We start from the raw sequence: 23,932 nt of genomic DNA, 5'->3' as shown, positions 1-23,932 counted from the left end.
GATGCATCGGATTTGGGTTGGGGAGCGCCACTGGACAATCTGGAATGCTCGGGTCTTTGGTCCACGGATCAGAAGAAACTCCATATAAACTGTAAGGAACTTCTGGTGGTCCATCTAGCTTTAAAGAGTTTCGAGAGTCTGGTTCAGAACAAGTGGTAGAGGTGAATGCAGACAATACCACGGCCTTAGCGTATATCTCAAAACAAGGAGGGACTCGCTCTCACTCTCTTTTTGTCACCGCAAGGGACCTCCTCATTTGGTCAAAGGCGAGAAACATCTCTTTTGACGAGATTTGTGCAAGGAGAAATGAATGTCTTAGCGGACTGCCTCAGCAGAAGAGGACAAGTCATCTCCATGGAGTGGACGTTGCACAAGACTGTGTGCGAGAAGCTATGGATGACATGGGGTCAACCCACCATAGATCTATTTGCGACTTCACTGACAAAGAGGCTCCCAACTTACTGCTCTCCAGTTCCAGATCCAGAGGCAGCCCACATAGACGCTTTCCTGCTGGACTGGTCTCACCTAGACATTTATGCCTTCCCACCATTCAAGATCCTAAACAAGGTTCTTCAGAAGTTCGCTTCTCACGAAGGGACCAGGTTGACGTTGGTTGCTCCCCTCTTGTCGTCAAGAGAATGGTTCACAGAGGTTCTTCTATGGCCGGTGGACATTCCAAGAAGTTTACCGTTACGGATGGATCTCCTGCGTCAGCCTCTTGTAAAAAGATTTCATCAAAGTCTCCCCGCGCTTCGTCTAACTGCCTTCATTCTATCGAAAGACTCTCTAGAGCTCGTGGGTTTTCGAAGGAGGCAGCTAGAGCGATCGCAAGAGCTAGAAGGTCCTCTACCATCAGGATCTACCAATCCAAATGGGAGGTAATTAGAGACTGGTGCAAGTCCTCTATTTCCTCTTCCAATACCACTGTAGCACAGATTGCAGACTTTCTACTTTATCTTAGAAATGATTGCATCCTTTCTGCCTCAACTATTAAAGGCTACAGAAGCATTTTAGCTTCAGTTTTTAGACATAGAAATTTAGATCTGTCTAATAATAAAGATCTTCAAGACCTTCTCAAGTGTTTTGAGAGTTCCAAGGAGCGTCAGATCACTACTCCTGCTTGGAATTTGTACGTGGTCCTGAAGTTCCTTATGTCTGAAAGGTTTGAGCCATTTTATTAGACTTTTAATTAGAGAGGCTCACTCTCATTTAAGTGATAATGAAGTTAGAGCGGTGGCAACTTCAGTAGCGTTCAAACAAAATAGATCCCTTAGAAGCATTATGGACGCAACCTTTTTGGAGGAGTAAATCTGTGTTCGCTTCACATTACTTAAAAAATGTCCAGACTCTTTATGAAGACTGCTACATGTTGGGACTATTCGTAGCAGCGAGTGCAGTAGTGGGTGAAGGTTCTACCACTACATTCCCTTAATCCCAATATCCTTTTTCTTCTCTTGAAACTTTTAATTTTTTGGGTTGTACGTGGAGACTAAGAAGTCTTCCGCAATCTTTTGATTTGGCGGGTGGTCAAACTTGTTTCTTGAGAGCGCCCAGATCAAGGGTATTGATGAGGTCCTGTTATAGGGGTGTTCACCCTAAATATAAAAGCTCCTAGAAGTCTTTCAGCACCCTGAGTGGAACGCTGGGCTTCATAAGGATAGCGGACTAATGAGGCAGAGTAATCATCAGAGTCAGCTTACTTATCAGGTACATATACTTAAGTTTGTTTTTTGGATAATTGTCAAAAACTCTTGAGCTTATATTCCTTTAATGTTTTAATACTGGTCTCTACCCTCCACCAACGGTGTGAATCAGCTACATATATATCCACCGGCTAAGTTAAATATTTAAAAATTATATTTTCAATTTAAAATAAATTTTTGAATATACTTACCCGGTGGATATATATAATTAAAGGCCCCCTTCCTCCCCGATAGAGACCCTACGGACTGAGAAGAACTGAATTCCTGGGGAAATATATGCGGTACCTGGCCGGCAGTCGGCGCTAGTGGTCACACCCAGCAACCACCACGGCGATCGCTCGCGAGTTTTTTTTAATCTGTCGACCGTCAGAGACGTAAGCTACATATATATCCACCGGGTAAGTATATTCAAAAATTTGTTTTAAATTTAGAATATCATTTTTCAAAAATATTCATCAAAAATTAGAAAATGGTGCGAAAGTTACGCGGGTTCTAGGAGAAGGCAGGGAGAGTACAGTAGAACATCAGGTATCAACACGGAGATGGAGCGCAACTCAAAATCCACCTCTCTGATTCGCTGGCCATCTCGGCTCCAGAATTTTGCAAGCTGATTGGCCGAGACGCTTTACCCAGCATCTCTCCCTGCTGTGCGCCCCGCGAAGGGAGACCACATTCATTGTTCTCTCTCGCTTCGCTTGTGTTGCTTAGTCTTGCTGCGTGGAACTTTTAGCTGTTTTCCTGTGCTTTTTTAGTGTAAAGTAGTGCTTGTGACACCCATGAAAATGGGTCCTAAATGTCCTCTACCCTCTACATCCTCTAGTGAACCCAAGAAGAAGAGAAAAATTATGACGGTGAACGAGAAAGGGAAATTATTGGATATGCTTAGGCAGGCAGTAGCTATGCGTCTGTTGCCCGCATTTTCGGAGTGAATGAATTGTCGGTTCGCTATGTAAAAAAAGATGAAATAAAAATACGTAAAACTGCCTCAATAACGTCTCTAAAGACGCTAAGCGCATTGTGACTCCTCATAATAAGATGATTGTGCAAATGGAGAATGTGTTATCAATGTGGATATCGGACTGTTGGGAAAAGAAGGTTAGTCTCGATACCAACATGATTCGAACCAAAGCCAAAACCCTGTATGATAGCCTAGTTCCTGAAGGAAAATCGAACGAAGACGACGAAGGTGGTGATGACGACGAAGAAGATGATCCTGCCCCACGAGAAAAACGTGGTTTTGTTGCCAGCAAGGGCTGGTTCGAGAAATTTAAGAGGAGGTTTGGCCTTCGCAGCGTTCCTTTCTATGTGGAGGCCGCCTTGGCAGACCGAGAGGAAGCTCTTCGTTACATCAAGGACTAGTTCCCGAAATTAACTAATGAAGGTGGCTATCTCACGGAGCAGGTGTTCAATATGGATGAGACTTGCCTCTTCTGGAAGAGGATGCCGTCTCGGACGTTCCTTTAGAAGGACGAAGTAAAGAAGCCAGGGTTCAAGGCCCACAAAGATCGCGTCACTCTCCTCATGTGCGGGAATGCCGCGGGCTTCATGCTCAAGCCTGGCTTAATATACAAGTCATTGAATCCTCGGGCTTTGAAAAACAAAAACAAAGCCTTGCTGCCTGTCTACAGGGTGAGTAATAAAAAGGCATGGATAACCAAAGCCCTCACACTCGACTGGTTCGTGAACTGCTTTATCCCACCGGTGAAACTGTACCTCGCAGAGAATGGGCTGCCCTTTAAGGTCCTCCTCTTGATGGACTGTGCAGGAGGACATGCAAAGGATCTCCATTATGACGGGGTCCAAGTGGAGTTCCTGTCCCCTAACACCACTTCCCTCATACAACCAATGGATGAGGGGGTCATTCGGGCCTTCAAGGCCCTCTACACGAGGTCCACGATGGAGGGCCTCATCTCCATCGACGAAGGCGACGAGGACTTCAGCCTCAAGAGATATTGGCGGGAATATAACATTGCAATGTGCCTGGCCACCATTCAGAAAGCTGTTAATGAGATGAAACAGCAAACATTGAATGCAAGTTGGAGAAAATTGTGGCCAGACGTTGTTCATGACTATGAGGGATTTACGCCAGACGAAGTTCACCACTCCGCCGTAGATAAGGCTGTGAGGCTGGCACGGTTAGTAGCCAATGAAGGTTTCTCTGACATGACGATGGATGACGTCAACTCACTGATCGAGTACCACTCGGAGCCCCTAACCAACGAGGATCTTGTCGAAATGACAAGATCAGCGAATGAGGAAGATGAAGAGGCAGCAGACGTCGGCGACGACGATGAAGCTGAAGAACGTGGCCTTACCTTGGACAATCTGCAAGAGCTCTGCAACAAAAGGCGCAGGAAATCGACGATATTATGGTCAGAGCCATCGAATTTAGTAACCGTATTGACGGTGTAATGGCGTTGTACAAGAGCATCTTTGCTCAGAAGAAAAAACGTCAACAACTTCCCATCATGATGTTCCTAGTGTGCCGAAGACCTTCTGCAGAAGCATCAGATACTCCTCCTTCTGCCTCTCCGGCTTCCCATTAACCTGTGCAGTAAATCATCTTCATCCTCTTCACCTCCACGATACTGCACGGGTGTTTCATCGTCATTTATCAAGATCGTCATTTATCAAGATCATCGTCATTGTTAGAGGTGTGTTACGTATCTGGTTATAAGAATAAAAGAGTTCTAAAAACATATCTACCGTATATACATGTACACTATTTATATCTACATATGTATGTAGATGTACACTTACACTTTATTTATACATACATACATGTACACTTACACTTTATTTATACATACATACATATACCAAGGCACTTCCCCCAATTTTGGGGGTTAGCTGATATCAAACAAATGAAACAAAAAAGGGGACCTCTCCTCTCTACGTTCCTCCCAGCCTAACAAGGGACTCAACTGAGTTGGGCTGGTACTGCTAGGGTGCCACAGCCCACCCTCCCCTGTTATCCACCACAGATGAAGCTTCATAACGCTGAATACCATACTGCTGCTACCTCCGCGGTCATCCAAGGCACCGGAGGAAGCAGCAGGGCCTACTGGAACTGCGTCACAATCGCTCGCCATTCATTCCTATTTCTAGCACGCTCTCTTGCCTCTCTCACATCTATCCTCCTATCACCCAGAGCTTCCTTCACTCTATCCATCCACCCAAACCTTGGGCTTCCTCTTGTACTTCTCCCATCAACTCTTGCATTCATCACCTTCTTTATCAGACAGACATTTTCCATTCTCTCACCATGGCCAAACCACCTCAACACATTCATATCCATGCTAGCTGCTAACTTATTTCTTACACCCGTTCTCACCCTCACTACTTCGTTCCTAACCCTATCTACTCAAGATACACCAGCCATACTCCTTAGACACATCATCTCAAACACATTCAATTTCTGTCTCTCCGTCACTTTCATTCCCCACAACTCCGATCCATACATCACAGTTGGTACAATCACTTTCTCATACAGAAGTCTCTTTACATTCATCCCCAACCCTCTATTTTTTACTACTCCCTTAACTGCCCCCAACACTTTACATCCTTCATTCACTCTGACATACATCTGCTTCTACTCCACCACCATTTGCTGCAACAACAGACCCCAAGTACTTAAACTGATCCACCTCCTCAAGTAACTCTCCATTCAACATGACATTCAACCTCGCACCATCTTCCCTTCTCGTACATCTCATAACCTTACTCTTACCCACATTAACTCTCAACTTCCTTCTCTCACACACCCTTCCAAATTCTGTCACTAATCGGCCAAGCTTCTCTTAGGCGTCTGCAACCAGTACAGTATCATCCACAAACAACAACTGATTTACCTCCCATTCATGGTCATTCTCATCTACCAGTTTCAATCCTCATCTAAGCACTCGAGCATTCACCTCTCTCACCACTCTATCAATATACAAGTTAAACAACCACGGCGACATCACACATCCCTGTCTCAGCCCCACTCTCACCGGAAACCAATCGCTCACTTCATTTCCTATCCTAACACATGCTTTACCACCTTTGTAGAAACTTTTCACTGCTTGCAACAACCTTCCACCAACTCCATATAACCTCATCACATTCCACATTGCTTCCCTATCAACTCTCTCATACGCTTTCTCCAGATCCATAAATGCAACATACACCTCCTTACCTTTTGCTAAATATTTCTCCCATATCTGCCTAACTGTAAAACTCTGATTCATACAACCCCTACCTCTTTTAAAACCACCATGTACTTCTAAGATTGCATTCTCTGTTTTATCCTCAATCCTATTAATCAGTACTCTACCATACACTTTTCCAACTACACTCAACAGACTAATACCTCTTGAATTACAACACTCCTGCACATCTCCCTTACCCATATATAGTGGTACAATACATGCACAAACCCAATCTACTGGTACCATTGATAACACTAAACACATATTAAACAATCTCACCAACCATTCAAGTACAGTCACAACCCCTTCCTTCAACATCTCAGCTCTCACACCATCCATACCAGATGCTTTTCCTACTCTCGTTTCCTCTAGTTCTCTCGTCACTTCCTCTCTTGTAATCTCTATCTCATTCTCATCTCCCATCACTGGCACCTGAACACCTGCAACAGCAATTATATCTGCCTCCCTATTATCCTCAACATTCAGTAAACTTTCAAAATATTCCGCCCACCTTTTCCTTGCCTCCTCTCCTTTTAACAACCTTCCCTTTCCATCTTTCATTGTCTCTTCAATTCTTGAGCTAGCCTTCCTTACTCTCTTCACTTCTTTCCAAAACTTATTCTCTTCATATGAAAGACCCAATCCCTGACCCCACCTCAGGTCAGCTGCCCTCTTTGCTTCACGTACCTTGCACTTTACTTCCACATTTTTCTCTATATTTTTCATACTTCTCTACACTATTACTTCAAAAGCCCTCTTTTTGTCTTCCACTTTTACCTTCACTCCTTCATTCCACCATTCACTGCCCTTCCTCATGCTGCCTCCAACAAACTTCTTTCCACACACATCACTTGCAATCCCAACAAAATTTTCTTTTACTAACCTCCACGCCTCCTCTAAATTACCAGTTTCTCTTACTTTCACTTCATCGTATGCCATTTTCAACCTTTCTTGATGTTTACATTTTACCCCCGGTTTTATTAGCACTTCAACCCTCACTAGCTCCCTTTTACATCCACCTACACTATTCCCCCACTCTTTTGCTACAACTAATTTTCCTTCCACCAAAAAATTATTAGACATACCGTTAGCCATACCCCTAAACACGTGCACGTCTTTCAATCTTCCAAACATTCTTTTAGTTATCAACACAAAATCCATTAATGCCCTTTCTACCACTCTTCCATTTGTCAATCTTACCCATGTATACTTGTTTTTATCTTTCTTTTTGAAAAAGCTAGAACTTATCACCATATCTTGCTCAACACACATATCTACCAGTCTCTCACCACTCTCATTTTCACCTGGTACGCCATACTTCCCAATGACACCTTCTACCTCTCCAGCGCCCACTCTAGCATTTAAGTCACCCATGACAAGTACATAATTCCTTCTACCCAGTCCTTCTACACACCTAATTAATTCATTCCAGAGCTCATTCCGCTCTTCTTCACTTTTCTCACAACCTGGCCCATACACACTGACAAAAGCCCAACATTCCCTACCCAACCTAACCCTTACCCACATTAACCTAGATGATATCTCCTTTCATTCCACTACTTTACCTGTCATCCCTTCACTCAGCAATACAGCCACACCCTCTCTTGCTCTTCCCCTTTCAATCCCAGACACTCTACCAGACATTTCATCAAACATCACTTCACCCTTCCCTTTTATCTTTGTCTCACACAAGGCCAATATATCCATCTTTCTATTCCTAAACATACTTCCAATCTCACATCTTTTACTCTCTATTGTACTACATCCACGCACATTCAAACACAACAAAACTAAAGTGTGGGGAGCAGTCACTCTCCCCCCAGCTCCACCTCTTTGATGTCTCACAAGATTGTAAATATAGGAGAGGGGGTTCCCAGCCCCTCATCCCGTCCTTAGTCACCTCTTATGACACGCAGGGATACGTTGGCGCTATTCTAATTGTTTTTCTGCCCCTGAGGCCACAGGGGGCATAAAAATGATATTTATATATTTATATATTATTTATGTATAAATGTAAATGTACATACAGTATACGTAATGTATTAAATACTGTATTTATACAATCCAGTACTTTATTTTATGTACAGTATATAATTTATATTATCAATATTTATTTACATGATTCTTTAATGGTCTAATGATAACATATGCATGTATTGGGTTAATATACACTTATTATTATTATTATTATTATTATTATTATTATTATATATACACATGTACACAAAAAATGTACGTATTCCAAAAATAGGGAGGGAACCTACTTCGTGGTTTTTCACATATCGCGGTTGGTTCTGGTCCCCATTAACCGCGATATGTGAGGGATTACTGTATATCATAAACACGGATTTCCTTAAGTCTCGGTTTCTCAAAATATGCTGACTCCACTAATTAAGATGATGACATCTTGGTCACAACAGGACAGTTCCTTTATCATGGCAGGCGCTCTCGGCGAGGCTTGGTTTACTTCCAAAATGCTGACGACAGTGAAGTGATGACAGGTTTGCCCAAACAGGGCTGTAGTCGAATCTTGTCTCGCCTCACTGCTCACACTTTGGGAATAGATATTTTTGTCTTTTAAAACATGTTCTTTTAAAAGTATTGTGTCTACCCATGACAAAGACCTTTCTTTCAAGGGTTCTACTGCTAAAATTCTTTTTCTGGTGTCTTTGGCCAAACCTATTAATAAACTTCAGCCTCTCTCTAAGGACGTGGGCTTTATTACTATTATTATTATTTCATTACAACCCCAATGTAATTGGAAAAGCAGGATGCTATAGGTCCAAGGTATCCAAAAGGGAAAAATACCCAATGAGGAAAGGAAATAAATCGACTATATGAAAATTGATGAAAAAAGAACGTAAAATATCTGAAGATCAGCAACAACATTGACTTTGATTTCAGCAGCCAAATTTCACAGACATACTTGTGGTGCAATAAAACTTGGCTTTTCTTTTATATCTTTTCTTTAGGTTTGCTGATTGATTGGAGGAATTGACAAACCACTTGGGGGTATGCGGTCCTGGCCCGGTACAGTATTACGTATCGGAGATGCGGTATGTTTGTGCGCAAGAGCTCAGTGGACCCCTATTCATTGTGCCCTTCTTGCATGGGCTATGACTGCAGAGAGTCATCACTCTGTAAGGAATGTAAAGTGGCCATCATTTCAGTGGTGGAGTATAGCAAAAGGAGGAAGAAACCAAGCCAGGATTCTTCTCGTTTTAGGTCTTCCTCAAAGTTGGAGAGTTCTGCAAAACCTCCATCTCCCACCTCTGGTACTCAGTTTTCTAAACCTTCTTAGTATGGAGAAGTACGATGACTCATGTAAATTTTAGAACAAGCTCCTAGGGAGGTGGTTCTATCTGCTTCCCCTAGAGAGGCAGGTAGTCCCCCATTAATGAGGAGTGATCTCAAGATCTCTTTAGATGTTGACCCCAATGAAGGGCGAAGTCCTAAGAACTCTGTAGTCTTCCTTAGCATAGGAGGGCATTCCATCAGTGGAGAAGCTTGTGGTACCCTTAGCAACTTCTAAGGCTGGGTTTTACTTCTTGGCTATGCCTTCTCCTGCTGCCCTCAAAGAGGAGCAGACTGATGTGGCCCTTTCAGGTCACCTGATACTTTGGAAGATGGAGTTGATTGCAGATCCTTACCTTCTGCAGCTTTTTTGTATCCTGGTCAAAGAAGGAAAGCCTTGGACCTCCCTCTCCTTCCAGCTCTATTCCGTCAACATCGTCCCCTATGATGAAGGAGAGCATTTCTCATCTCCCAGAGGCCATGAGGAGAGAGTGCTTTCAGAATGACCCCAGGGAATCAAGCTTCCATTGGGATTTCATACACTCTTATCCTCTGAAGAGGATTCTTCAAAATCTTGTAACACAGCACGAGAACGATCTAATCTTCATCGGAAATCTTGTGTGTACTTATCCATGCAGGGGCGCACTCGGCTGTTAATGCGCATTCATCAGATCCTGACCTTTCTTTGACGCTTGCATGCCCACATTAGAGAGTTCTCGCCTTTTAATACAGTACTCATCTTCGTGATCCTGAACATTAAACTATGTGCACGTAATTCTATTTACTCTATCGTAAGCTCACTTGTTGGTACTCATTCTTCAAGGTGCTCACGTTCACCTGTTAGTTTGCATTCTTCAAGGTACTCGCACTCACCTCTTAGTGCGCTTTCGTTGGTTCTTGAGGGTTTGGTGTCACACACTCGTCCTTCTCTGGGAGTGCACTCACCTGTTGGTGCACACTTTTAAGCATGAGCTTTCCAGCTTATGAGCACTCATTGGATTTTGGACAATCTGTGACTTGGGCACACTCATTTATGAAAGCAGTCTCTTCTGTTCGTGTGCACTCAAATCTTGATGAGCGGTCTCTTATGTACACAAGCGCCATTGTATACACTCGCCCCACAGTAAGAGTGCTCTCATCTGAACTTGAACATATGTGTGCTCCCTTCTTTGACCATGCATTCTCCTGTTCATGTGCATGTGCTATTTAGTTAGCATGCAATCTAAAACCATCACTTTAAATTAACTTTACATTTTGACAATATATCCCAATAAGGAAATAGGATCCTCCATTGGCTGTCTGCCTAATGGCAGAAGCCGAACCTATCACTTAAACACTTAAAAGTCATTAGTTGTGGGTGGAGTTGGCAGTCCTGCACCTCTTCAGGTCCGAGTGTCTGAACATCCTGGAATTTTACACCAGCCAGTTTGGTTATAGGGTTTTCCTCTCTCCTATTTAAAGTTTCCTATTAAAGGACCAAGCTTTGTATTTTTATAGGAATAAATCACAAATTTTAAACTTGGATTTGCTCTTCCTACCTCATCAACCCCACAATTTAGGAAAAATACAAATAATTTTTTAAATATGTGATTTTAGAAGCAGGACCTGTTTTTAATATGCATTAAGTTCAGTCATTTGGGTTGTTTTGAATTAGATAATTATAAAACCATACTGTAGTGTACATTAGTCATGCCTGAACTTTCTGTGACTGTGATACTTTTTTTTTTTGCTACAGTATTGAAGTTTTCATCCTTTTGTAACAACTGTACAGTAACCCCTTTAAAGCAGATTTATGTTGAATATAAACTCTTCTTTTTCAGTTAAGATCACTGGTAATGAAGATTCTGGCAATTACACTACAGGCTGAAATTGCCAGACAGTCACATTCTTTTCCTGGAATCTCGTCGTAAAAATATGATTTCACTACCCATTCTGGAAGTAGGGAAATACTTTGGTTTGAAAATTTTAAATCTTGAATACAGTATTCAAATTATAAGGTAACATTTTTTTTTCAAGTTCTGAGTAACATGAAGGCCAAAATAATTTACACATTACTGTACTGTATTTTATACTATAAGCATGATATTGAAAGAGAACATTTTGGCACTGAATGAAAATTTAAATCAATCTTCCTTAAATGCAACATAAAAACCTAAGGTAATAACTTAATGCAAGAGATTATTACAGTATTATTATTATTATTATTATTATTATTATTATCATTATTATTATTATTATTATTATTATTATTATTATCATCATAATCATTATTGCCATTAATTTTTGTAAAGCTATAGTATCATATTTTCATTAAAGTATCATTACAACATGAAAATTTCAACTGATTGAAATTTATTCGTATTTTTTAAATTGCAGAAAAAAACATTGCTTTTACGATACAACCCTTCAATTATATAAGGTTTAATCTTAAAAAAGTACTCACAGGAAATTATGTAGTAAACTGGATTGAACAGGGTAAGTTCAGTATTGGTGTCATCTTGTAATTTATATGAACTGGGAACAGTATATGAAAAATGGGGATCTGATGCTCGGATAATTTACGTAAAGAGAAGCAGTAAGCTGATTTCTTGCAGTGTGTTTTTAACATTTGAAAATTACCATCAGTAGTTAATAAGGCTAATTTGGCAGTGTTACAGCTGCTGTATAATAATGACTTGCTGAATCTTCCTTGCATTATTCACATGTCCTACATGGGGTCATTTGCCTTGGAGGAGCTATGCAAGGTGTTTTACATGTGTGTCACAATACATGTGCTCTTACCTAAATATAGTTTTCTGTTTGTGAATAGTTTTGTATTTCTGATGCACAAATGTCTCATTTGTGAAATTTATAGTAGTTTCTTTTGTATTGTATAGTACATTACTTGAAGTGATTCTCACACTAGTCATTAGCCTTAACTTTATTAACTTTACATTATAAATATGCAACACAGGAAACAACTATGGGAAGAAGTAATGACTCTGGCATGGGTCTTGTTTGTGTTGTTTACTGATTTTTGGGAAAATAATGGTATATAATGTTTCTCCATGGTTTCAGAATGACCTGCAGATGGGATGTAAAATTAGAAAAAGTATTATGTTCTTCACCTTAAACCTATTATTTAATCTCGTTCATGTGTCAGCACAAATCCCAAGACACCAGATTTTTATCTAGTCATCAGTAGTGTGCATTTACTGTATAGTATTCATACTCTTTCTTCTACTTAATTTTTTCTTTACCACCCCACCGGTCTTGCCCTTCCTTCACTAACTCAATGGGCATTTTAATAACTTGGACAACTGACTCATTAAAACATCTTTGGGGATGGAAATCAGGTAGAACCTCTTTTATCTACTCCACATTCATCCAGATCTTGGACTATTGATTAACGGAAATAAGGCAGACTTGAAACGAATGATGAGAGTAATATATTTTAGTATGGACATGGATAACTTGAGCCCCATGGTCTGTGTGACAAATGAAACACTTGTAACATTGCACTTGGCATTCCATAAATGTCATGAGAAAATAGTTTCCCAAGTAAATTTTTAGTAATTTATCATCAGTTATCTCTTCTCTTAGTCTAATACTAGATCTGCTCTTTGCAAGTGTCATATCAAGAGAGGTCCAGACAGATTGTTAACAGTGGTAGGACTTTACGAATCTTTGAGCAAGAGTTCTGTAAGATCATCCTTGAACATTAGTTCTTGTTTTTGGATGCCTCAAACCAGGTACTTTTGGGTCACCAGGTTTCTGAAGCATGTACATATCAAGGCAGGAAATACTAATGTCTAAATCTAAAGGCAATCTCCCAAGGACTATAGGCATTTTCTCCTTTGGTTTTCCCTAAAACGCATGATATTTTTATGGCAATAAAGCACCATAAGAATCAGGAATGTGTAAGTCTCTCCCACTTGACCTCTTTATCTGGTCAAAATTGAATAATGTTCAGTTGTCTGATTTGTTTAAAGTTTGCTCATGAATAGCAGAGGCAAGGGATAGTAACAATGCCCTAGATGGAAGATGCCCTAGAGACTGACAATACAATATATACATATGATCAATGCCCAAGGCCCCCTCTCCACTCAAGCTAGGACCAGGCAATGGCTGCTGATAACTCAGCAAGTAGACCTATAGGCCCCCCCCCACCCCCCCATCCTTAATTCGCAAGTATGGAGGGGTTGCAGATACTATAAGAAACTATAGAGCTTGAGTGTGTCTCAACCCCATAGTCCAGAAGATCGTCAGGAAGGAATGTTTCCAAGATGTACAGCTTTGCTACTTTCAAAAGACTAAACTAGGCCTGTCTGTTGAATATCGATTCACGGAAATACCTTCGTTTTGTCAACGGGTCAAAGGTTTACCAGTTCATGTGCCTATGTTTCAATCTGGGAATTGCCTCTCAGATTTTCACCAGAATGATGTCCTCAATTGCAAAATGATTAAGACGACTTGGGTTATTAATTCTTTTATACCTGGACAATTGACTATTATGGAATAATTGAAGAACATGAAACCGCTGGTGGTTTCCTTGCCATTAACTGCTTGATTACCTAATTTCTTTATTCTGGGCATGTATGTTTTGAAAGGGAAAAAAAAAAAAATTTCTTCAATAAAGTTTGTGGGTAATTATCAATAAATTGAACTTTTGGTGAAGAGCATCAAGGGAGTATAGACATGAAAAATATTAGAATTTGGTTTTTGGAGCATTTTATTGGAAATTATTTGGATTCGGCAAGGGATCTTGCTCAAGTTACTGGAATGGTTTAGGATCATGGTCAGAAGCCTGTGTCAGTTCAGATGTTTCTGAGACTGTAAATGGCCTCCAAAGAGAAGTTTGTTTAGATAAAGGGTTTTCCAATTTAATTTCAATCTACATTAGTAGAGAATATCCTATCTAGACACAATCTTAGTTCCATTGATGAAAAACAAACTTCAACTACCGAGTTATTTGGACGATCAAAGGCAGTTATCTCAGGGAGTATCTTTGGCTATGAAAATCCCAGACTATTCTCTGATGCATCACAGCGTCGCTTCTTGCTATTAACTGCTAGTGTGTCTCATTACTTTACCAAAAGACGTGTCTATTCAAAGGAGAGAAATTAGATTTTTTCTTTTTCATTTTTGGGGGGAAATGACGATAAACCTTGATTCCTTGGAAGAACCAATATGTACACCAGGTAAGTATAGAAATGACAAATTTTAATATCAAAATTCCATTTCTTTTAAAGAAATTTGGTGTCTGGGATTCAGTCAGACTCATGTAAAATTCAATTTAGAAATAAGTGTTTTTTATGAACAAATTTATATTGACTCCAAAAAATTATATTACAATATCTGTGAAGTCATCACTTCACTCGTTTTTGTAAAAAATTTTATTTGTCATCAGTGGCCTTTACTTCTGATATGGTAATTTCTCTTAAAGACGATGTGATTACCTAAAGTGATAAAATGCTTTTGTAGAAAGTGACCACTGAATAGTGCATTTTACATAAACTAATTGCAAAAATTGTTTTTATATTGTATAAATATGATTGTAGAAGGATGAAAAGTAGTTTTTGTATCATTATGCACTTCTTAAAACAGGTATCGTTTTGATATTTATACATATAGTAATGAACTGGCCGCTTGTTAACTGTTGCTTTGAAAATTTAGAATATTTGAAGATCTTTTTGATGTTTTACTGGATTACACTTGATAGTATTTGTAAACATGAGTATTGTATTGTCCAACATTCAATTACTATCAACTTCATAATGTGGCAAATCTTTCCTCCGTTTCCTCAATTTGTATTGAAACTGATGCATCTATTATTTTTATGAAACTCCCGTGATGTTCATGTTGCTTCTACTTGAAGCTGTGTCGACGTTTGTCCCTAAATGAAAATTTCTTATTCTCTCCCCTTGCAAAATGCCTCTATCTCTGGGAACAACATGTCATTTAGTTGATGATATGACCTATGTCCTCCTACTTATCAGTTTTTCATTGACTAGTGTCTAAATAAGATCATTTATTTCACCCCGCGAATCCTCAATTCAAACAGTTTTAGTATTGCAGTTCATTATGAACTAATAAATCACAATGTGATTCAAATTTTTTCTGGCTTTGTATAACGTAAACATATCAGGCCAGCAGCTGCAGTGTTTTGTTTATGTACAGTATATGGAGGAGTGTTGTTAACTGAAATTCCCTCTTCTTTTTTAAATGATGTCGGCTGTTATTTGACTGCTTTGATTCCAAACAAGGTAATTTAACATTTAGAAATGACTTTCTTACAGTATTTTGCATTGTTTGTGTTTAGTATAGGGTCAATCCAGAGAAGACGGAGAATTAGCCTAACTTTTGAAGTTTTACCTAGCAGTTCTGTTTCATCTTGCTTTATCTTTGCGAATTCCGCTACCTTTCTGAGATTTGGTCCACTGAGTTCCAAGTTAGTAGGTGCTCTTGACCAAATCTTTTTATACCTTTTATTATGGTGTGAATATCTAATAAAGATTATTTTAAATATAACTTCAGTAAGCTAACAGTTCATATTTTAATTGGCACTGAGCCCGGCCTAATTTAGAATTTTAATTTTTGTATTTTTCTCAGCTGCTACTGTATATGCTTTTACACAAGGCTAGTACATTTATTTCCGAATGAGTTCCTTGCTTAAATAAGCATGAAGTATGTGGATTCTTATATTAGTAGGATATCCAAATAAGTTACTTGAGGCAAATATTGCTATTTCTATTTGCTCTAAGTTGTCTGTAGATGTTCACAAAGATGACTTATTTTCACAGTTTCATTGATCTATATCAAAATAGAAATTTTTGTCATAAGATTGTTTAAAAAGTTTCTCATGAAGTTACCTTTTAATTTGAGAACTGTTTTTCTTTTAAAAACAATCTATAGAATAAGCAATTATCTAACCTTGTTCATGAATGGTTAAATTTCTTTAACATTAGCGAGTTTAAACAAGAAAATCTTTTAATGCAGGAGAATTTATAATGAACTTGATTAAAATCTTATCCTTTGCAAAGTTGTAGAAGTACAAATTTACAGACTTGATCTTAATTTGGATTGTTTGGATATAAATAATTCAACAGGGTGACTACAAATTATTCTGAGAAATGACTTAAGCTGCATCAACCTAACCTACATAATAATCTAGTTACCAGGATAATTCTGCTCAGATATTTCATCTTGTTGAGTATTTTTCAAACAGAAATAACTTAGCATGCATGGAAGGTGGAATTCACTTCTTATTGAAAATCCAGCTTTATTTAATAGTTAGACTGGTGACATTTGTTTCAAAGAATATATTTGCAATCTAATTAAACTATTCCTATTGCCAGGTCCTGTCCAAAATCTCATATCACTTGTAAGGTATTAGTCATAGTAATTTACCTGATAGGCTATTTATTTGGCTTATTTTGTTGCTTTTTTAGAACAAGTCAGATTTTCACTGGCCTAATGACCCTATACTGTACTAGTTAGGTTTACTCTTAGAATTAAAAACCAAATAAATGTTGGCCATTTAGAAGAATTAAATTAGGAGGTACATGAAAATTGTGAACAGTTTGAAAGGACCCAACACAGAACATACTTGCATTCAGTTTAAGGGAAAATCCAGAAAGATTACACTAGTTGAAAATGCTGTGCTAGCCATTAAAGAACCCTCAGTTGTTATCGACCCTACAGCCTTTTACAAACTTTCGGGGTTTACATAGTTTTGAGCTAAATAAGCTTTTGGCCGCTTTAGACTTTTTTGCAATCTGAGAAGTCCAGTGAATGACTGGCCTTAATAGAGATTTTAACCTAACCTTCCTTGTATCAAACCTTAGGCCAATAACAGGGCTAACAGAGATTCTAATCTTGCCTGTCCCATATCGAATCCTAGCATTACGAAGTCTGTTAAGGTTCAGATGGTACACAGGATGAAAGAGTCGAGTGTGTCTCTTATAATCTTGCTCTCTGATACTATTTGTACCATTTACTGCGTAACCCTCACTCATCCGCAAACCAATTGACTCCTATGGGACTTTGGTATCCAAGGTAGAATCCAAGCTGGAGTCTGGACCCTTTATCCTACCACTCTGAATTAGCCACTATTAAGTAAACACTTATTTCTGATATTTGATCATCCAGTGTTACATTATGTTTCGGATGACAGTCCGTATCGTTTGCTTATAGGCCTGGCCACTAAAACATCTTGAGCTTTCCCTAATTATGGTAATGTGCCGAATATAGTTTTGAGCACTCATTTTTCATTTTAATGGCTTTGTCTTATTAGTGATGAGTTGCATCATGTGTCGGGTGGTAGTGCACATTGTTTGCTTATAGGTTTCGGCACTGGCACTTTTCGAGTTTTCCATATTTATGTTGATTGAGCTGAAGTTGATACTAATAAGCAACCACTTATTATTTTGATGGTCCAGTGTTGCATTACATCTTGGATGACAGTGTGCACCGTTCGCTTATAAGCTTGGCCACTAGGACATATAAAATTTCCCCTAAATATGTTAATCTAGCCAAAGGGCATTGATGAGCAATCATTGATTATTGTATAAGACTTAAGTTTTGAAAGGTGGATAGTGGGTATAAGTGGTTGATAAATTTAGTAATCGAGATACATGAGTTACTTTCACATCTCTTTACTTCACTATCCCACCTCCATCAACGTGTGTGAATCAGGAGTCAGAACATCAGGTAAGTTTCATAAAAATAAAAGAGAATTTTTGTGATAAAGTTTATTATTTTCATACTCACTTTATGTTCATATATATACCCTCCCCATCCTCAATGATCAGTGATGCCAAGAGACTAATGATCAGGTTTTCAGCTTAGAGAACTAAAATATAGCAGGAAGTACATTACTGTGTTATTTAATCAACTAGTTAGTTGCATCAACTGCCAGATGGTGTTGTGGATCAGAAAGAGGGAGGCAATTTGCAAGGTGAGAGAAAAGAAAATTTTTATTTTGGAGTAGATGTTGACACAGCTTCAAGTAGAGGCAAATGGACATCAGGTGAGTATAAAAATGATAAATTTTATTGTTACAATTCAGTATGTATATTGACAGCTGGTAGCAAATCATATGATTTTTCCAAATGCCTTGGAAAACTCTTAAGTTTTGTACATAATGCAGTTCAAAACTACAAATACAAGTATTTTATAGCTGTTTTTGGTTGGGAAGAAAACCGGATAAGGGTGGAGTTGCAAATTTTCATTATCAATAGCAAACAATAGTTAGCTAGTGGTATGGATTCTTTGTAATATTTTCATGCCTGCTAATATCAGTGAAGAAGTTTGAAGTAAGATGTAGCCATCTAACATACACCTTTTTAACATCTAGCTATTTATGAGTATTGTACAGCTTTATTCGTTTGAAGTAAGGACATGGGGTTCAGTGGTTGTGCCGGTGTACATGTTGAGATCTAAATCCTTCTGGATTACAACTGTCAACTGGCAAGCATGTTAATTTACTGTCCATCCCCATGAACTTTTTTTAAATTTTATGGTTGGAGGGTTGGCAATACTCTACACAAAATGTTTTTGTTACTACCATTGACCTCTGGCCTTAGTGTGAACTCATTGCCACTTGCAACAGACTCCTATGCTTTGTTGAGGATTTAGTTGTGCTTCTTTCTGTGACATGTTAGAGGTACAGTATTAGTATTGTACATGACCGTCCTCTTGTATCTTAACTTGAGACAGTTATAGGTGCTTGAACTTTCATGACAAAGGTAGTAGGAGAATATGTTAGGTAAGTGAAAAGGGATAAGATTTATCACCTCCTTTTTGTGGTTAAGGAAGAACAGGCATTGCAAGGGCTTCCGGCAGTGGTGCATTTTTTGTGCCACTGGTCTTGTGATCATTGAGGTTGGATGTTGTTGTGTTTGGAGGATTTGTTGCTGTTGAGTGTAAACTGCTATTGGCACAAAAACTCCTATGTCAATCACAAAAACGTATTTTAGATCTAGGACATCTATTGGGAATGACAGTGGCATATGGGGAATAAATTAAGTACTTAGAATCTTGAGGCATACCTCGCCAATCTGATGTGAGGAGCAGTTGGCTACCAATTTAATCATTGTATGGCATTAAAAGTAATTTGACTATATCATTGAGCTACATCTCTTTCATCTTATAGGTCTAGCTTATATGATTTTATTTTAGATGGTGGGTAAACACTGGAGCAAGACTAGTTAGAATTATTGGAGGACCTTAAATAGGATCTTCGACCAGAGGAAACAGATATGAATTGAAATAAAAACACTACCTTTTGCAGGGTGTTACTCTTATTGTCATCTCTCTAATACCAAAGGTATAGCAGAGTTAGTGAAGTCAGCAAATTATTTATCTTTTATCTTCCAGTTAGCATATATAAGACATTCTATCAGTCAACTACGAAGTTAGATACTAAATCTCACGTCTTTTATACTGTTCTATTCCCAATCATCTTAGGCATAAACTGTTGTTTGCATTATGCAGAACACTGAAATAGTATAGAAAATAAATTCTTCATGATTTTAATTCATGCCTTTGAAATTTATGACCACATTTTTAGGCAAGGGCAATCACAAAGTAAGCTTAAATACATTGCTCTCCAGTTGCCTCAATCTTTTTCATTGTTACTTATAGCTGTAGTACTAAGATACCTGACTTTACAGTAAAGACCCCTCCTTGCAATCTGCCACATGGATGCTTAGTTTGAGGAAGCCTACCTTATAAATTAAACTTTTATGACTGGGGAAAAATAGCTTTAGTTGAACTTGAAAAATATGCAGTATACTGTAAGAAAAGAAAAGGTTTGAATAGAACCCAGACTCTTCATGGTATAAAAGAATGTTTATATCATTACAGTATTTTATTTTGCTGAATTGAAAAATATGCAGTATACGGTAAGAAAAGAAAAGGTTTGAATAGAACCCAGACTCTTCATGGTATAAAAGAATGTTTATATCATTACAGTATTTTATTTTGCTGAATTTTAAGAAAGGGCATTCTTTGAGCGAAGTAAATCACTCACTCGAGATTTTGGTATGTCAGTTACTGTACTTGTTTATCTTTCCCAAGATGATTCAGTGTCAAAGAACAGAATAATTACTAGTGTTTTTGGCACCTGTTGTAAAGATTTTGATATACAAAGCTTTCTTGTATTGCATATTACAGCTCAGTATAGGGCACTGGTTATTATGGTGTTTTTTTCTTTTCGTCTTAGTTTTCAAAGTTTTATAAGTGCACATGTATGCAATTTTACAAAACTCATGCACATGCAAAGACTTTACATATTCATATACAGTATATGTATAAGAATTTTCATGTTGCTGGCTGATGCACTAACAGTTTACAGTATGGTGGCTTGCATGCATTTAAATCTTAACCACTGTGCAAAAAATTTATACTATAAACGGTGGCAAAAGATTTTTTGAGGCACATATTCTATAAGTATGTAAGCACTGAAATACTACACTGCAGTATTTGTATTTTAGTCATGTTATTTATGATTTAGGTTTTTCATTATATTAGATCTTTTATACATATAGGTTGTCAATGTAGTCCAAGTCTGTTATTCATTATTAGATTACATTATCTTTACAATATAGGCATATTTTCAAACAGATATTCATTGAAGGAGAAATGAGTAGTCTTTCAATGTAACATATCATTCTTTTAAGCTAGTTGATTGTAAAGTATTACTATACTCTTGTTAATGATTAATGTAGACTTGATTAGTAATTTTCCATTGCCTTTCATTGGTATATTTTTAAGCATTTTGTATTTGTGCAATATTGAACTTTTAGCCTGTAAAGTTATTTTAAATATTCCAATTGTTTGTCTAAAATACAAAGGCAGCAACATAGCAAATATACTTTTTGAGTCCCATCTCCTTAGTGTAATGCATATGGCATTCCTATTCCAGTGTTAGTTTTGATGAATACCAACATACTTGGAAATGAGTAAGCAGTGTTTCAGTTCTTATAGGTGTTCTGCCTCGGTTTTGCCATGTGTTCATAGTATAAAGAATTTTTTTACATGAATATATTCCTAGCTTTTTATTCAACAATTATTTAGTCTTAAGGTAATGTGAATTGCAATCTATATTAACAGGGGATAGTAACATTTGTTCTATATTCAAAAGAGATTTGTTTTTATTTTTGTAGCAGCTTTAACCTTATGTTCAATTTTTCAGGCAACATTATTAGTGTTGTTGAACACAGTATAAAAATTTCCTCTGTAGTATACTGTATACAGTAGTGTCATGTAAATGATCTTTAGCCAAAGTGTGATATTATTATTAATATAGATTATCTTTGTCTATAACAAAATGATCCTGTTAGACAGAAAATGATGAGTCAGTAGAAATTGGGATAGGAAGATCTTGGGATATTTATATTGTCATTGTTTCATGTGTATGTGTAGACGGTTAACTGTTAATTATGAGGAAAATTATTTGTAAATATGCTTATTTTGTTGCCTTTGGAAAATAGTATTTTTATATAATTTTTTTTTCATATGTATATCAAGGATTTTTTATCCCAAGGTAATGCTTGGGAGGTCAATCTAAGGTTTAAATCTCTCTAAATTATTTCAGCGGGAGAAATTTTCTTTTATTAATTTCTCTTAAAATTTTTTGAACATTGATAATTGTTCTAAAAGTATATTGTAGAAAATAGTCCATTTTCAGATTTTTCAGGTTAGATTCTCTTATTATACCATATATGAGTTTTTCATTAAAATAAGTAGAAGTGAATCCAAGGGATCAGCCTGCAGATCACTTGATCCTTTTTGCTATAATGCTCATTAACATTTATTAGCCAAAAACTGTCATTTGTTTGACAAAATAAATCTGGAGGTAATCGGCCTGCCACTGGAGGGGCATTATCCCCCATAATGCATCATAAGTATCACTTGACTCTCAAGGGATTTTGATGTTTTATATATTTTTTTCTCTTTTCATCGCGTCTTTTATCAAATTGTTAAAAAGTTTTAAATCTGAACAGAGTCTAAAGATTACCTACAGTAATATTCGTTTGCGCGAGTTGATGGATTTTAGAATATATTTTTCTACTTATTTTGTTTTACATTTAATTAGCATGCTTGTTTCTATTTTTAGAGGTAATGTTTCTGCATTACCTGTTTGTATTTTTCTGTGTATTTATTTTTTCATTAATGGATGTATAATCTATTTTATCCAGCTTGATTGTTTGTGGAGAGACCTAGACCAAAAACTATCAGTATTATCTTCAATCAAATAAGATGACAAAGAGCTAAGACTTACCTTTTACACGAATTTGTTCTTGCTGATATAAAAATTGTAAGGAAAGGGCTTCTTACGGCATCAGCTCTTTCTTTTGGGGGTTGTTGGAGGACGATACCCAAGTGGCTCCCAGCCCCTTGGTTTTGTTCCCATAGGACCAGTGCATGGTAGCCAGGCTGGACAGAAAAGTAAAGCTCCGTACATTATCTGTTTCCAGTTGATGGAGGTGCTTCGGCACCCTCCATCATCCTTCCTTCCTGGACAACGGATTCCTGCTCATTCCTCAAATTGCAACGGATTCCTGCTCATTCCTCAAATTGCAATACTTTAGTAGAATGTATTTAGAGGATGGCACCACTCAAGGATGTCATTATAATGGAAGATCAATAGGAGGGGCCAGAGTGACATTTTCCTCATACCTCATGGCATGGTTCCATGGCTGTCCTCCCTCCTCAATCAGCAGAGGGATAGAACAAGAGGTATTCCTTCCATCTTTACTGTGATCAGTGTCTGGGATTTTTCCCCTGCTTTGTCTACCTTCGTGAACCTTCATCCCGTGATTGGGATAGAATGATTGTATTTGTTGGGGAGAATGAATCTTTGGAGAAACCTGCCGCACCTTGTATCTTGGCTGGGATATATCTCCACCCCCTAAACACTGGGCCTTGGACCGGGGCCAGTGGAGGCAGGCAATCCGTAGTTGGTGTTCTTTTTTCAATGTCCATCCTCTTATCTGTAACAGAAATGCTCTGGGGGAGGCAACGTTGGCTCTATCTTGAAGGATGAAACTCGGTCACTGATTGATGCATCGGTGCCCTTCAAGGGTCAAGGCCATCCTTGGAGCTGCTGTGGTGATATCTGCCTATTTTGGCTCTGGGTTTAGTTGATGATCAGATATGTGGATCTGAGAACTCTCTCAAGTCCTGCCAGTCAAACATGATCTTGCCACTCCCAAATATTGAGGCAGAGAAGGTTCTATGTACCAGATCAAGATGCGTCCTCGCTTTCTTGAGTCAATGGCCATGGGATTGTCGACCTTGGCTTCCCTCCAAGCTGTCTTTTGGTTTGAACAGTGGTCAGGTAGTGTGACATACTTTGCTAAATCAACAGGCTTATCAGCCTGGTGTTACTGGAAAAGTACAAGAGTTTCGTGATGTCCGGTGGGAGTTTCTGCGAGTTTTTGTTAGCATTGCCAGGACCAAATAGAAATGTCAAGGAACTTGATCTCTTTCTGGCTTCAAGAGGCTATCTGTATAGGGTATACCTTGACAGCTGAGATGGTCGATGTACCATCTAGGACCAGAGCTCACAAAGTCAGTGGTATAGGCCACATCATAGCTTTTAAAAGAAATCTATCAGTGAGCCAGGGGCTGAAGGTTGTGGTTTGGAAATGACAAACCACCTTCAAAGCATTTTACTGACCAGAGTACAGTATACCTACAAGTCCCACGATACCTTTGTGTTTTGTACTTTGGTGGCTGCTCAAGTAGTTGTGTAGC

The 23,932-nt window shown here is 38.3% G+C and overlaps 1 protein-coding gene and 1 pseudogene across 1 annotated transcript in view; one reads left to right on the top strand and one right to left on the bottom strand.

The window, feature by feature from the left end:
• LOC137642428 (phospholipase DDHD1-like) overlaps positions 1–15,785 on the top strand; it is a 126,680-nt gene extending 110,895 nt beyond the window's left edge. The window contains exon 12 of the mRNA XM_068374976.1: positions 11,008–15,785. The gene's annotated coding sequence lies outside the window, so the exon portion shown is untranslated. The remainder of the gene's footprint in view (positions 1–11,007) is intronic.
• The window catches only part of LOC137642869 (uncharacterized), a 443,369-nt pseudogene that overhangs the window by 170,577 nt on the left and 248,860 nt on the right, over positions 1–23,932 (bottom strand).

The sequence above is a fragment of the Palaemon carinicauda genome, chromosome 6 (assembly GCF_036898095.1).
Source record: "Palaemon carinicauda isolate YSFRI2023 chromosome 6, ASM3689809v2, whole genome shotgun sequence".
Lineage (NCBI taxonomy): Eukaryota > Metazoa > Arthropoda > Malacostraca > Decapoda > Palaemonidae > Palaemon > Palaemon carinicauda.
The sequence above is the reverse complement of the archived record's forward strand: the minus strand, read 5'-3'. Positions and strand labels throughout refer to the sequence as shown.